Source organism: Phalangium opilio, unplaced genomic scaffold (assembly GCF_054372755.1).
Source record: "Phalangium opilio isolate 3A_F unplaced genomic scaffold, DU_Popi_V2 ptg000031l_1, whole genome shotgun sequence".
In the NCBI taxonomy this organism is placed as follows: domain Eukaryota; kingdom Metazoa; phylum Arthropoda; class Arachnida; order Opiliones; family Phalangiidae; genus Phalangium; species Phalangium opilio.
The window spans coordinates 12,810,274-12,827,302 of record NW_028324158.1 but is presented as its reverse complement, the minus strand read 5'-3'; the positions used below and the strand labels follow the sequence as shown (position 1 = coordinate 12,827,302).

The window sequence follows — 17,029 nt, the reverse complement described above, 5'->3', positions numbered from 1 at the left end:
ATAACGAATGAAATCGTGCGTCCTAACCGACGATTAGGGTGCGTTTTTTCGGATGACACCTTGCCGTGATGAATTGAGTATAAGCCCTAACCCACCATCACGAGATCTCTCTGAAACAACGTCCCCCCCTCCTGTAAAACGTATAATATTATATACGGATCTGATAAAAAGAGAGAGAGAGAAAGAGAGAGAATATTCTGTGTGGTTTAAGAGAGAAATAATATCCCAGATATGAAGAATTAGAAAGAGAGAGAGAGAAAAAAATATATATTCTCTCTCACCGTCTGTGATGTGAGTTTTAGTTCATGTCCATAATTTGATGTCAATTTTGATTTGTTGTAACTCTCGTAGTTGAATCGCTACTGTAAAACTCCTTCAGGATGTCATAGATATGATTGTCCTCTATGAAATGGTACCAAATAATCGTGGTTTCAACAATTAGAACAAGAGAAAATAAGTGTTTTTTGTGAACTTAGTTTAAGTCCATAATTGAAGGGGTCAGAAGAGGTCAACTTTGATTTGTTATAACTATCGTGATTGAACCGGCACTGAGAAATGCCTTCAGGATATCATAGATATGACTGTCCTCTATCAAACGGTACCAAATAATCTCTGTTTCGTCAATTAGAACTCGAGATATTAAGTGTTTTCTTCTTGTAATGGACTTCTTCAGACGGGGAGAAAGTGTTTTTTAATCTTAGCTTATGTTCTAAATGAAAGGAAACGTACATCCTTAAAGAGAAAAGGAGGGGGGGTAGATTAAGGCGTAATTTACCTCAAGAGGTCAAGGTAATACTAGATATACCCCCGGTTTGGCGCTCTACCCAAAAATGTTGCGTAATACGAAACGCACTTTCACGTAGAATTGTTCGCATTTATGATAACCCAAGAAGCAATGATTAAAACAGGTAAATTTATCTAGACCTATACTAACACCAGGCAATTTATGATCATGTGTGTTCTTTCTTATTAGACTTTTGTCGTTTTCTATTGGCATTTTCTTGGAGCGAGAACGAAAGTTCCTAAAAAACTGCATTAAATGCATCTATTCTTCCTTAAATATTGCTCCATGGTGGAGGATTACTAGCAGCCAGCCAATGGAAAATGGTATTAGTATATTGGTTAAGGATTCACCTTAGATTTGATTGACAGTATGAACAAGACTTTTAGATTATTCCTAATGGTCGAACTAACAAAAAGTCGTCCCCAGTTCATCTTGTTGGGATTTTTTGTTTCGTCTGCACGCACGCAGTTGGTCAGAAATTAAAGCCGGGATAATTTGACTGTTTCCTCCCCATCCCTCTTTCCCCCCCCCCTCTAATCAGAGAGAGATCCCCTTCCCGGCGTGCATTGAGCCTCATGCGGATTTTCTCCAACTTCAGTTTGGTATTTTATTATTTTTTTTTTTGGGTGGAATACGTAGAAAAATATAAAAAGGCATCGTATTTTTGATTAAAGACTACAGATAAAATAATGAGAAATCGTGCCACGAAACGAGAATTATATAAAATAAATTATTCCTTATGATATCCCATTTTTTATGGCGGGGAACCAAAAATTTTCTCTGAAACATTTTATAGACATTTTTGATTATAAAATAGGCCTAGGCATAAATATCTTGATACTTCTGAAGTTTTTATTTAATTTACACTTAATATAAAATTATTAACACGATTTCTATTCAATATTGATCGTTAATTTTAATATATTTCGATTTTTGAATTGTCAAATTCTGTTACAAATTTATTGGGCAACTAGCGGGAGGGGGGTGGCAGAATGATCTACTGTCTGCGTCTCAAAGTTCAATTCGGCGTGTCACGTGATTATTGGGAAAGAAAGAAATCGGGGCCACGTTGCAGACGCGTTGAAACGCGCCGCTCGCCTGCTTTGTAGTTCGAATAATTAGGTCTTTGTTTGATTGTAAAATGAGGTTTTAATTAATGTTTTTAATAAGCCTTGGTTTAATTATTGGTATGTGATTGTTTTTAAGTGTATTTATTTATTTATTTATTATTTAATTTAATTTTATGTTATTTATTTTAGAAATTAATTAACAAGTCATGGAAATGTGGACATTAACCGCACCGGTGACCGAAATTGACCATGCACGTTTACTCAACTGGCTTCTTCATTTCAAAACCTAATTGGGTAAGTGAAGTACTTATATATTTTTCTCCTAGTCAGACCCGTACAAGTACTTAAGTAACAAGTAGCTAGGTAATCCCATCGGTTAAATTTGGTTCCAAAAATGGACCACGTAGTACAGTACAAACGGTGGTACGTAGACACTGTAGTAATTGTAATGTCAGTGATATCTCGATGCAGTTCAGAGAAGGTGGTAGGACCTGAACTATAAAAAAGGTATATATATATATAGTACTTGAAGACGTGTCCGGTGTAGTGGTTGAAATATTCAGGTTGTGTCCTGTCGGTAATGGATGGCCTTACGAAATAATTACGTCTAGAAATGGGAGGGATCATAAACCGCCCATTTTGAAGCATGGTCCCAAACCATTCGCCGCCCCGCTATCCATGCAGCTCTAATGATATCATATACCTGGCAAACTATTAATTCAAATGCACCTTTATTTCTACCCCCCCCCTCCCTATTATTTATATCTTCATTTTGGGCGGAGCTTACGTACCATGGTAGGATATTTTTATTAGTCTACATGTCTCTACTGAAGTAGAAAAAAATAATCATTTGAGTCAATCATGAATCGTATATAGGAAACCCATCAAATGAACTTTCGTTACGCTAATATTTTGCCATCAAATTATTTTTACTTTTAAGGAGAGGCCGAAATTTTGTAAATTAGTAATCTCCGAATGACATAGGTTGAAATTACATTTTTCTTTTTTTTTTTTAAAAAAAACTAAGTACTAGAACCTCATCCGAAATTCTAAGATGAGATGAGATGAGAACTTGGGGGATTGGGATGGAGATGGTAGAGAGAATCGCATCCGATAGATGGATATAGCAAAAAAAAAATAATATAAAAATTAATAGGTTACCCTCTGAAGAAAAAGAAGAAGCTTTTTTAATGACGTATTCGTATTGTAGTCAACATTACTTGACTTTTAAGGAAAGGATGTATTAATCGTATCCACGTGTTTAGTAACAGTGTCAGGTTGCTTTGACTTTTCATCGTGTCTCGAGCGTGGCTAAGAATATTGGCTTCGTTTCATACCTAATTTGCAATGAAGCGCGTGTTTATCGGGTATGGAGATTGTAGCTGGGATAGTATTGAATATTGAGGGTGGGATAATAAGCGTGGAAGGTGCAATTAGAAAATAATTGAGAATTAAACGCCTTAGGGGCGAAATAAGAAATTTGGGGACTTTGATAATTCAGCTGCCGTCGATCGGGGATTGGAATTACGAAATGCACGCCGTAAGAAATTCAATCTCTCGAAACATTAGGGCCCGGAACGAAAATCATTCATTTGAAACGCAGCTAGGCCTTTGCTAGATACAGCCCAGGATTCATTTACATTTTAATATATTATTGAGATATAAGGGGGATGGAATAGGTGGAAAAATAAATTTAAAATAATGAAAAAAAAAGGAAATTAAGTACATTTTTCGTGATTTAGATTTTTTTAGTTTCGTTGGAAATATTTATTTTAACTTTTCAAGGTTGTAATAATTTTTGTTTTTTTCAAAAGCGATAATGCGTTAATAACGAGTAATAAAAGGATGTTAATTGAAGTAGTGACGTCATACTTCCACGTGACCGCAAGATTTTTTTCCCCTGAATTTATTTTAAGAAATTAACTATATTAACTATATTAATTATATTAATGCCACTTTAATCTAAAATATTTAATTTTTCCTTCGTTCAATTAGTAAATTACTAAATTAGTTTTTGTTTAGAGAGGAGGGGGGGGTGAAATGCAAGCGCTGTCTAGTCGCAGAAAAATATTTGACAATTAATTTTTTTTTCTCCAAACGTTGCGTCTAAATACGTTTTTGAAAAACCAAAAAACAACCTCGTATATCCGAACGTGTTTAGAATAACCTACGATTATAATACGCGTACGAATACATCATATATATATTAATGAAAGTAGTACTCCTTAAATTAATATACATTATAAACAAAATCAATCAATTTTTCGATATATTAAATTTATAAATTCATTTCGCTGAAAATCAAATATGATCCTGGAATTATAATTAGATTTACTAGGGCCTACCTTTCCCCCTTACCCTGGCTTGTATAAAAGGGACAACTCCCTACACCAAAAACAAGAAGAAAAAAGTAACATACACTTTTTATTTATGAAACACAGTATTAATGATAATGCACTATCCATTTCAGTTTTTTCAATATACACTTATATATACTTGCTTGGTCCTGGGAGTCAGTTGCCTTATGGGACCGTTAGGTATACCTTATTTTTTTTTAGCCCTGCACGTAAGGATAATATGGTTAATTCACGTGAGGTCATGACCTTTCACACCCTCACACGTGATTAAACGTAGAACTTTTAATATTTAATGCGGATTAGTAATAATATTGTAGCAAGGTGCTGAAGATTGCGGGTTTTAATTAATTAAAAATTTGCTTAATATAATTTTTAATTTAAGTAAAATTTTAATTACGAAATTTAGCCCCCTCTCCTTTTTGAAATGGACATTAACATCCATTTCGTAGACACGACGGGAAAGGTTAGGTAGCGTTTATAGATATAGCTTTTTTTTTCGACTTTTTTATCAACTCATGGCATCTAATATCCCCATTAAAACGAATATTAACGTCGGACGCTAGAGTACTTAATTTTTTTAATGAACTATTTATATATACCAAAACCGAGGCTTAGTAAGGTCGGAAATATGATTTTTTTTTTTAATATAAATGAAAATAAAAACTGCCCATTTTAACATTTTTGGGGGGACTGGGTGTATAATATCACCACCGCAAATTTTATAATATAAAATTAGAAGTTCATAATTTGAAGTTTAAGTCCCTGATAATAACCCCCAAACCTTGTAAGGTCAGACTCAGACATAACCTCTAAGAGGTGACTTTATATACCGTTCTTCTAAATTCGATGGTATATCCTTAGCCAGGCAAGTTTTAATATATAGAAGTTTAATTTGTATTTATATTAATATATATATATATATATATATTAATTTTGAGAATAATAATTCCTAAACGGGGATGATTGTAGGGGGGGGATATGGATGGTAAGCGAGCATCGCAGTTTAAACTCTGTAATCTGTTCTAGCATCTTGATGGTGACGCGGATGCAAACATTGGACACAGGTCATTTGGAACCTGGCTGGCTGGTCTAGAAGCGCTTTGCAATGGCGCTATGTAACGTACCCCATTATCTTAAAACTTTAAAATGGCCCTAGCTATATCGTTCCCCCCAATTTACATTTCGGTGGAAATGGCATGACGTCGACCCATTTCGACTTGAACGCTTAATTGACTTTATGGAGCAATTAAAACGTTGCCCTTCTCTCGTCGCCATCCTCCCTTAATTGCCAGCTCGTAGTATAGCCCCGTCGGCGGACTTAATAACCTGAACTTCCCCTGTCCTATGTACTCTACGTACGTACCAAAAGGAAATTTTCCGTTTACCTACACGTGATTGGACAAAACACTATGGGCTATTTTAGTTTAAAATAGTAGCCATCACGTGCCTTTACTTTAATTTAACGTTTTTAATAAACAGCACGCGCTGTCTCGTGACTTTCGTTAAATTAGTCTATTGAAAGTGTTCGCGAGCTATGGTTTAATAAAGAGAAGGTTATTTTCGTTGGAATAATTTTAATTAAAAGTTACCTTTGGGTTTATTACCACTTTAAACGCGGATAAGGTATTGTCGCCTGTTATTGCCCGTTAAATACGCGATTAGAGGGTTGCTATTAGCATCTTTAGGGATGTTTAAAATAGTCGTGCACTCTTATAAAATAAATTATACAAATTTTAATCACTATGCAAGTTTCCTTTAGTGCCGGCCCCTTTAACTGTCAGGTATATTTACAATAAATGTCATTTACAATTGTACTATCATTTAGTTTAAATGACATTTTTTTCATATATATATATATCCCCTTGGGGGTATTTTACTTCCCACACAAGATATTTCTGTTCATTTCAATACATTATACAAGTCGCGGGGGCATATACCCCCTGTTCATTACTCATAATCACCCCCGTTAAACGACATATTTAAACTATGCGACAGTTTGGGGGGTAAGAACCCACCACCGCACCTACCTTAAAAGATGAAAAGTATATAGATGGTATTATGTTTCATACTGCAGAATCAATATATATATATATTTTTTTTGAAAAGCCATAAAAATATGGGGCGAATCCCCCCGAATATAGCTATCTCCATCAATAGCAAAAAGAATACGTATACATCATTTTAAGTTTTTTTTTCTTTTTAGCAAACCCAGGGGGGGGGGGGGTAGACCGATATACAGCCAAAAGTTATATCAAATTTTTTTAAACGTATATAATATAGTGTACAAAATTCGAATATATATCTATATGTCGATTCGATATATTTCTATAGCCCCTGCAAAGTTCTCTCCCCTTGTATGCATGCACAAAGAGTCTTTTGATTTATATGCTATATTGGAGTCGCATCTTATCGCCAAGACAGACACCGTGCGTTGAGCACACTGCAACAACCCAAACGCGTTATGACATTTTCTGAGATCCACAATTTAATACCAAAATATCCTAACTCCAAAATTTAAATTCGTATCTAAAATACAATGGAGGTGAATTTTGAGGTTTTTTTCTAAAATTAATGGACTTAAATCAATTCTGCATTCAATGATGGTATAAGTTAGCTTATGTTTTTAACTTTAGGAATCTTTATCTGTTGAGGACAATAGTTTTCCAAGATGAATCGTTCCCTGGAGTGGAACCTTTTTTTCCTTTCTCTCTCTCTCTCCATCCTCATCCTCTCTTCCGCCTCCATCTTTGCTCTTGGGCTTCTTTCTTTTCCGAACCGAAATCTCTCTCTCTCTCTCCCCCTCTCCTTCGTATGCAAGTTCCTCTTAAGCTATATTGTAGAAGAGGATAGGTTTGAAATTGATTTTATTTAAAAAAAGAGAGAGAAACTTGTAGAGGTGTACATACATACATACCTTCATCACAAGGGACTACTTTCTCTAAGACCAACTCTCTCTCTCTCTCTCTCCTCTTTGAACCATTTTACATATTTTCCCATTTAAGGAACCCCTTAGGCTTGATGGGGTTTGGATTTTTTCTGGGGAGAGGGGGTGTAAAATCACCTTCCATTGTTAAAAAAAGGAAACAGCGCTATTAAATTAATAGAGAAAGAAAAAATATGAATTCATTAAAATATAAATAAAAATCAGAAAAGTGTAACTTGGCGGATTTATCTCTAGTAGTAATTTCCATCCATCTTTTCTGGAATTAAAAAAAGTTGCTTTCGTGTTTTAGATGGCCGTGTTAATGTAACAGGCGTAAAATGAGACGAGCTCGATTTTCAGTTTTATTAATTAGTATTGGGGCCGTAAAGTGTCGAGTTCATCTTCTTCATTTTTAATAGCTATCTTCCAATAATATTTATAATCTGAAATAATTTGAACTCGTGATTCTCTCTTTTTATGGTGCAGGTTTTAATCTCCTAATAATTTTTAGATTAATAAAAAAAAGAAAAGAAACGCATTATTTATTAATAAGAAAATTGACCCTCTAGGCCAGGCCATAAAATAGAGAAATAAAAAATATATTACATTTCTTAGAAATAGACTATTACTAACTAGTAAAACTTCGGACGTATTTAATTTTACTTTTAATGATAAAAACAATGAATTTAATAATTAAACAATGGTATAAATATTATCTAAATAAAATTAATCACTATATTTGTTAAATGTAATTAACTTCTAACGATAATAATTGAATTTAACAATTAAGCAAAGATATAAATATTATTTATATAAAATATCTGGATATTTTTGTACTGTTTAATTAGCTATTTAATTAACTTAATTAATATAAATATAACCTTGAAAGAGTACTTTTAATCAATCGAAGATGCAATTAAATCAATATTACCTGATGGTGGGTTGTCTCTGCAACTATACGTTTCGGGATGTAGTAGGTACGTAAGATTGGGCGAGACCAACTCACTCAGTGACTGGGACGAAAGCCAGCCAGTATAATAAGGGAGTGTTAAATCCATAATAGATTAACTGGGGTAAAAGTATCTATCGAAAGGCTATCATTTTCCAATGATCCCTCCCCATTCTTGATTGATTTCAAGGTTCTGATGCCGACTTAATCATTAAACGTGGACGTACGCAGCGCGCGGCCCCTTTTCTCTCTCTCTCTCGCCAAGGGACACGCCTCATTCCCAGAATAAATTGAGCCCCATACCTATTATTTTATTCAATCCCCTAACCCCCAAAACATCGTATCTCTTAAATATCTACCTTATATCAGATACTACCTTTTACGATTAACATTCCAATGATTATACCACTAACATCTGGTTGGTACGTAATTCGACAGTATCGCGAATTCACCAAAGAGTATTGTTCATATAAAATACTATGGGATCGTTTCAAGCTGATACTTTTAAATAAGAGTTCGATATTCATGGGTAAAAGTATTATTTAGTTTATTCATGCTATAATGAAGTAATGGATAAATTGGTGTGTGTGTGGGAAACCCCAAAAAAATAAGCATCTAGAGATTATTATTATATTAAAAAAATAACAATATTGTTTTTCAAGATGAATTGCCACTGCGTTTAAAGTTAGCTAAGTTTATATACATACGAACGTGTTGATCAAGGCTTCTTTTTTTTTCATTATCTTTAGTATATTTTCAAGCCTATAATTTGTAGGCTTGAGTTATTGATAATGATTATGATTTAAACTACCTTTATATTAATTAGAAAATGTTTTTTGATGGGAAAAACAATTCCTTTTTTATTTTATATCCTGTTTCTGTTGTTTTTCACAAAAAATACAAATATTTATGGGTGTTTAAGTGTACTTATTCTTCAATCACGGTGGGTTTCAGAGACCTATCCAAGTATTTCGTAACGTTGCGAGTTGCCTACCTCTGGGACAGCAGAGTTATTGACAATGTTATTAACTTGATAGTGATATTGGCCTTGTTGCTGCCAGAATGAAAGATTTAACATCGTTGGTATTTTGCGTGGGTATGATATGTTAAAATATGATCAGTTTTTAAAGAATGGTAGGTTGGTTGCGTATAGCTTCTTTTATTCGTAAGCGGTTGGTTTTCTAAGTTATTAATAGTTTCAGGAAGACCGCACCCTACCTACATTATTATAAAGAGAGTTATTACAAGTATTATTACTCCTTCCTCCCTCCCCTCCCTCCGTCAACTCTGCCCCCCCCCTTTCCTTATTGGCGCGAACGTTTCTGCACTTGCAAATACTGCTTTGCTTATAACATTATGATTCGGATTTTGTTCGCGAGGAAAGGGTTAATTAAGAGTTAAACCGCGTGTGGATTGCCTTAATTTTAAACGTGCAGGTTAAAGGGAGCGTGAAAAGGAAAATAAAGTGAATTGTGGAATGAAATTAAGCGCTTAAGATTTGTTAAAAATTGCACGCGATGATACAATGTCTTTACGCCATTTGTCCGAGGTGCGAATTTCAAATTATGAAATCTCAAACTAATTTGAATTTTAATGTAATTCCTGCATGTTTACTAGTAGATGAATCTATGAAAAAAATCGGTTTATTTTCCAGTTCACTCTCTCTTTAAGGCTGCTTGACATATTCCTTAAGGCGAATGTATATATTTATATATATATATTTGTTGAAATGTCTTTATTCTACGGTAATTTTTCTTTTCTGTTTGAAAACCTTGGAATAATTAATGATGCTTTGAATTAAAGGGAAAAATCTCATTAAGTCAGCAATCTATTGGTCAGTTCCGATAGGCGAGTAAAGATTATCTAGCGTTTATACATTTTTTACACGAATATTGACCTAGAAACAGAATATTTTGTTGCAAATCTGTTGTAATACGTATAAATAATTATATATCAATATTCACGTTATAATTTAAGAAATCCTCGTTACTCTCTTATCAGTACTGTATTTATAGTAAAAATAACCCCACGTTTTTGTTCATGCTGCAACTAAGACTAAATTGGTCCGTAGGAAATGTTTGGACAACCTCCGTCTTGCATATTAAATTGCCATGAAGCAAATAATAGATTGACTATACGTAATTTATGACTATACCAAAAAACAAATACCTTTTCATAAATATATGAAGTTATTAATAGTCCATGGGTTGCGTATTTTATATATTTATATATATAAAATAATTTTACCTTTCAATTCGTATCCGGATTTATAAAAATCCCCCTCGTGCCAGGGTCATAGAGAAGGTCAAAGGTTAATTAAAAATACCTTTCTAAGGTGTACGTACGATTGTAATTTATAAATATACATCTTTTTTAAAGAAAAAGGGGGAAACGTGTCATTTTTGTACAAAAATATCGAATTTCACTTCATTTAAAATTGAATAGAAAAGACTACATTAGCCTATATGACTAGATTTTTTTATTAGATATTTTTCCGAACAATATGGAAATAAAGTAAAAAAAAAAACTTTATTGAATAGATTGGGCGGAAAAGTATGACAATACATAAAAGAAATATTCCGTAGAAAGATAAAAATCTGTCCCCATCCTTTCATATATATATTGGGAAAAAGAAAGAATGGTTTGGAAGATGAGAGAGACTTTCACATTCCGATAAATGTACTCTAGCATCCCGTCACCGCCGCCGCCAAACAACATAAGGAGGGTGTCATCTTCCTCTATACACTCTTGAAATGATCATTTTTTCTAAGTTTCTAAGGCCAGGAATCGTTAGGATGTTAGGGATCATACGAAGATGGAGAGAGGAGAAAAAAGAAGCTCAGGATGACGATAAGATCACCCTCGTGACTCTCATTATTGAGATACAATAGAGAAGAAAAAATTTGCACGCGCTTGTATGTCAGTATATGTCTGTGTCTTCTTCGGTAGGATAGGGTATTTGGAGACTCCATTTTTTTTAGGGTTAGGAAAGGGCTGCTACAAGCGAATCATAGTAAGAACCATTAAGGTTTATTTGGTTTCGCAAAAAAATCAATGCATCTGAGGAATTGTTGGAGAAACTCTATCTCTCAGTTTTCCTTCATAGGTGGCGATACGTCTTGTAGATTCTTACAATTTCTTACTCTCGTTTCAACTTGGGTAATTTAATTCTTCGGAAGTTTAAAAGTTTCTGAATTTATCTAGCTACGACTTTGATCGTAAGTTAAGTTTAATTTAGTTCTAGTTAATTAAAAGTGCACGTGGGAATTTAATAATTCAATTTGCACTGTACCCATCTCAAAACATATCAGAAATTACTTTGATCTTCAAATTCAATTATAAGTTTTGAAATCTACTGTAAACCAAGTTAACAAGGTAGATTTTTTCCGTACACACAAACAATCTACTTGGAGTTTCACTCCTGTTTCTTTGAGGGTAGTTGTTTTTAGTAGGCTATCATTATTATATCTATGTTTAATCTTTTTGACGGCTTAAATACCACTTGGGTCTAAACTCTAAAATTGGGGTGTTTCAATATGCCCCCTTTCTCAAAAAACATGTAGAAATCTCTGAACTCTTTCCAGGGGCTATAAGTATATTGATATATATATATACCATAGTAATTGTAGGGTTTTTTGGCCTTGTTAACCCACCTATAGAATATTATTTTGAACAACTGAAAATTTCACCTATATTATCATGCCAATACGGCCATTACACACTTTAGATTTAGGCCTAGAGTATTTATTTTAGGATTAGTTTAATTATCAAGTTTACAAACTAAGTATTTATATTTAATTTCATTTAAACGTTTCAATTATACCGGTTTTTGGGGATTGTCAAAACGGTATATAATTTTGATCGTATGTCAAACACGAAAATTATTTGTACTTTGCAAATACTATCGGTAGATTACGATCTTGGCAAACTTTCCTATACTTACGCCTAAAACTAATTAGAATTATTGAAAAGAATTTAATTGGGTATGTGTCAGTGCCAAGGAAGGTAAAGAAAAATATGTATTAGATCATATAATTGCTTTTTTCCTCTTGGTAAAATAATTGCTAATAATTTGCCAATGATTGGATAAAATTATTTTCAGCTGGAAAAAATATGTCACTAAAGGCGGGTTTTTTCCCCTTAATTTTTTCCTTGCTTTTAATTAACGCTATCAATCGTAGTTTTGTAGTTATACTTTGACGTGTCATCGAAAGACGTTTTAGTAACAATTATATTTTGGAGGACAATTTTTATATCTTGAATAAATAGGGTCTGTACGTAAATTCAATAATTGCCAATTTCGTAAATTATTTTTTCTCTTCTTAAAATATCTAAACGTATCCTTGTGATGGTTAGTTAGTTCAATGTCTTCGTAGAAAGGTTATCTAGATCTAAGTGACCTTTTGAAGTTAAAATATGCCGAGTCTCTTATATACTCTTTTTAGGCAGGGCTAAATAATTTTTTGGGATCGACAAGCGTTTAAATCGTTCTTCAAAAGAGATAGAAAGAGAGAGAAAAAAAATCGTTTAAATGTTTCTGGACCCAAAAAAATACATATATATTGCTAAGCATGCAAGTCCGGTTTCGTTGCAAGAGGTTTAAATGGTTTTCTCATCAAGAGAAAGTCACGACATAGATGATATTTTTCTTCAAATGGGGAGGGTCAACAATCGGTAATAGGCATAGCTGTGACCCCCAACAATCCTAACTTGATTTCTGTTCGTTAATAGAAGCAGAAGTGAAGTTTTCTTAACTCGGGAATGGGAATTCTTTCTGGTTAACGACTTGTTAAACGCGTTTCTAACGATGATACCTCGTGGAAATAATCAATTACAACTTAGTCAGTTTATCTTGTAAGAAATTCGAAAATGGTTTTGTTAATATTAATATTTTTGTTTGTGGTTTTGTATCTTCTTTAAAAACCACCATATTTATAGTGTGAGCTTAAAGGGGCTATAGAAACTTTAACTTTAACTGCGCATGCGCTTCAGTGTTGCCAGTAATTTTTGTGAGCATCTCTTGAGGGTTTGGGAACTGAATCGAACAAAATTCTATTTTCAGTCTGTTCAATTGAACTATCAATTGACTGGCAACACTTGTGTATAAAAGGTGGTATATACGGCTATTTTTAAAATAATCGACCAGTTTTAAAGCCAAGAGCACTTTATTTTCATTTATTGGGGTATCTTCTCAAAAATCCCCTAACGAAAACTAAAAGGGGGTGCAATATTCTTTGAAAAATCCCTCACCAAAGAACCAAGCGATAAATTTCAAACAATTGCCAATTTCTATTCATTTTGGGGAGACCCCCCCCCTCAAATCTCTTTTCCCCCTAAAAATCTTTGGTCCCCTTCCCTTCCCCCCAAACCATCTCTCTTTCTACTGTTTTGTTTAGATGTCCGCCACTAGGGGATCATATTTTTGAAGATATCGCATCCCGCCGCTTAGGGGTCAAGGGGCCATGAATCGATGAAGAAAAGTTAAAGGCGATCCCCATTTTCAAAGATTTTCACTCTTAGTTTGCACCTCAAAGTAATAGATTAAAGCCCGGAGTGGAAAGGGATTATTGGTATTGAATATTACGGTTGGATCATGGTGGCTGCTGATTTTAATTAAAGTCGTATAGCCTGACTGCATGACTCGGGTTCTGTGTTATTACACCCGGTCGGTGATGGTGCCGCCTCGCGCTGAAATAAAAGATAGTCTTTTAAGTACATCGGGATGGCTCTCCAAAAATGTCTGTCAAAAACGACCATGAAGTGGATCTGGATGGCTGCTTGGATATTAGGGTACATACAAGCACACCCCACGTATGCCTCTAAAACTAAAATAACTTTCCCACACAAATTTTAGCAGCCTGATTCTGTTTACTTATTTTTATATTATGTATCCCTTCAATTCATCTCATCTCATCCCTTTCCTTCATTCAAATCAACTTAAATTAATTTAATTTTCATACGTCTAAATTATTTTTTCTTCTACTTGTTCGAGGGGCTATTCACTATCTTAACCTTGATTAAAAACCTAACCCCCACCCTTTAAATTACTCTTTTCCCTAAAGTTAGGAGAAGATTCTCTCTCTCTCTCTCTCTCTCTCTCTCTCTCTCTCTCTCTCTCTCTCTCTCTCTCTTTTTGGTCCAGGGCTTCTAGTTGCTAAAATCCTATAGTTTAGTTTTTTTTTGCTCCTGAAAAGGTGTCTTTTGAATTCCTCTGGTTGCTTGGAAGGGGGTATGGTATTTCTACCTTCATCTACGTACTCGTATTGGGTGCCCAAAACGGGGCATGCACACAACCAACATTCTCTCTGGTTCTCGGTATGATTAATGAGTCGGGCTAGCTCCGACGTTGGCCTCGTGATAACTCAAAGCCGCTCTTATCGCTCCAACGGGTCTTTGTTGGAGTAAAATCCGAGTAAAAGAGCTAGCATCCCCCGATAAGCCTTGGACCATCTCCTCACTCCCTTCCTCTCTGGGTTACTGTAATCTACTACTCTTTGGGATGCTCCAACCATCCACTAAATGATAATCCAAGGCCCTCTAGCGTACAAATTCAATTGTTCCTATTTCCAGTTAAGGTGATCTACCCCTTTCATCCTTATTTCCCCGCCTTTGGCGCGTGCAGTTTAACTTTGAGTTTGTTACGTAAGCGCTCGTGCTCCAAATCTCGAATCTAATATTCGCGCGCGCGCTACGAAGACCATTCCGAGTATGCCACGAACTACCCTATAATCACCATTAAGGAAAATAAACGGGGTTAAAGCAAATTCCGCGTGAAACTCAACAACGAACTGATTAGTTATTACTAAACCTTTGTTTTTACCCGCGATTTTAACTTAATTATCTTAAAGTCATTGTTTTCAATTTCAACCTAACCTTTGACCTGATCTTTATCAAGCTGTGACCAAAAATACCTCGTTAACGTTTCTACTACTCTATAGTTTTATAAATTTAAGTGTGAATTTGCTCCCTAGCCGATATTTTTAATGAATATTCATAAATCGGTTATAAAACAGGTGGCGGAAATAGTATAGGTGGTTTCAAACCCCCCCTGTACCCCCCCACGCTGTCTCTTTTTATTTTTGTTCGTAAAAATGATTTTAAACGGGCCTTTTTGCTTTTAATGAACTCTCGAAGGTTACGAGCTTAATATTAATTGTATTTCCAAATTATTTTATTTTTTTTGTATTATTTTATTATTCACTGTGAGTTTCCTTTTTCCATTATGATTCTAGGGGCGTTACCCCAGCCCGGGAAAGCAGAGGGAGGGAGGGGGGCAAGCCCGAGGCCGTATCTTTCGACTAATTATAAAGAAACGAATTTTTAAAATATCTATAGCTTTTAATGTTTTATTTGAAGGCGGAGCCATTATATTTATTGCGATACCTTTGAGCTAATTTTAAATTACTTGCCTTTTTAAATATATGAATTTAAAATAAATATCCCCATGAATATTTTGAATTTTATTTAAATATAAATATTTAATTGAGTTAAAAGTTTGACAATTAATTTAAATAATTAAAATATTAATTCGCACCTAATATTTTACTATAAAGTTAACGGTATAGCGTGCGGATACAGACTTTGGCTTTGTTCTAGAGGCGTAGTTCCTTTTAGAAGTCTCGCGTTGAAGTGTTGAGGGCCAAGACTATTGGTTGGTTTATGTTAATCACGTGACTTCCGTGTCGACGAAAAGAAAGGAATAATTAACAGAAGCAAAGGCTTAGGAGGGGATTCTCGGATGCATAGATAAACTGTTATTTGCATGATAATAACGGAATCAATCATCATTCATCAGAGCAAATCATCAAGATCATATTCTCTCCCCCCCCTCTTCCAACCAAAAATAGCTGACTTGGACCCACGTACGCTCTCTAATAAGAACTGCCAAAATAATAACATTTAATCGTTAAAAGCTGTCAACGCTCGCTACCAACATTGACAATTTATAAGTCTCTTTTGGTTCGTGGCATTTAATTCAATAGTTATCAGGATTGGTAAAAAACAAGAAATTGTTTTTTGGAAATTGACTCAGCTCTTGATAAAATGTTGTTATTAAATTCCCAGTAGTCCTAAAACCAATACCGCTTTTCAAATAAATCTGGAGCGAGATTCAAATTTCCGATTAAAAACAATTTTCTCTTTCCCTCAGAGTTTTATATCGTTTGAACCCCCCCTTTCCCACTCTTTGTAAGTTTGTAGGTAAGCTTTCCCATAACGTATATATAGCAGTAAACCGTTGCAGTGAAGCAAAGCTATCGGGGGTAATTTCACCTGCGTTTAAGCTAGGCAACAAACCTTATGGGAGGATTTAAAACCCAAACCACCTAAACTCTTTCAGTCTCTCCCCTATAAACTCTGGCTCTAACTCTCTTAGTTCCATAATTTAAATCCATCTATGGAACCACACCCATAGGAACAATCTAGTTAGATTCGGAAAGGTTGAAGCGAGCGCCGGGAATGTTTGGGCGCATGCATACATTGCGAGCGCTTAATAGCTAGCTAGCTAGCCCCCGGTCGGCTCCGTGTACGTCGACAACTTTAGAATCATCCCGGGTCACGCGATCTTTTGGAATATTATCCCACGACCTCGTACGTACGTACTCTTTCGGTTGGTTGTTTCGACCAATCAGGGGTCAGATAAATGACCCCCCTGTCGCCATTATGCTAAAGACAATTCGGGAGGGTAATTCTCTTAGGCGTATCTGAATATAGAAATCCAATGAACACTCGGCACTTTGGTCGTCGTCGAGAGGGCCAATTTAATTCCATCAAACCTTTGCGCCACACGATCTTTCTCGCTCTCTGTGTGTGTGTGCTTGCTCGAAATGGGCGTACTGTGTTTTTTTTTCTTTTGGGTTTCGTATATTAATCAGACGAGAGTACAATTTTATATAAAGGGTGGGTCCATGCACGGACGCACGCATTTTTCCAGCTCTCTACAACCTA

At 34.9% G+C, this 17,029-nt stretch overlaps 1 long non-coding RNA gene across 2 annotated transcripts in view; it reads left to right on the top strand.

Moving 5' to 3' along the window:
• Window positions 1–1,912: 1,912 nt before the first annotated feature.
• LOC149690706 (uncharacterized) overlaps window positions 1,913–17,029 on the top strand; it is a 179,398-nt gene continuing 164,281 nt past the window's right edge. For both annotated transcript variants that reach the window (XR_016383782.1, XR_016383783.1), the window contains exons 1-2: window positions 1,913–1,971; window positions 2,044–2,148. This is a non-coding gene — a long non-coding RNA (uncharacterized LOC149690706). The remainder of the gene's footprint in view (window positions 1,972–2,043; window positions 2,149–17,029) is intronic.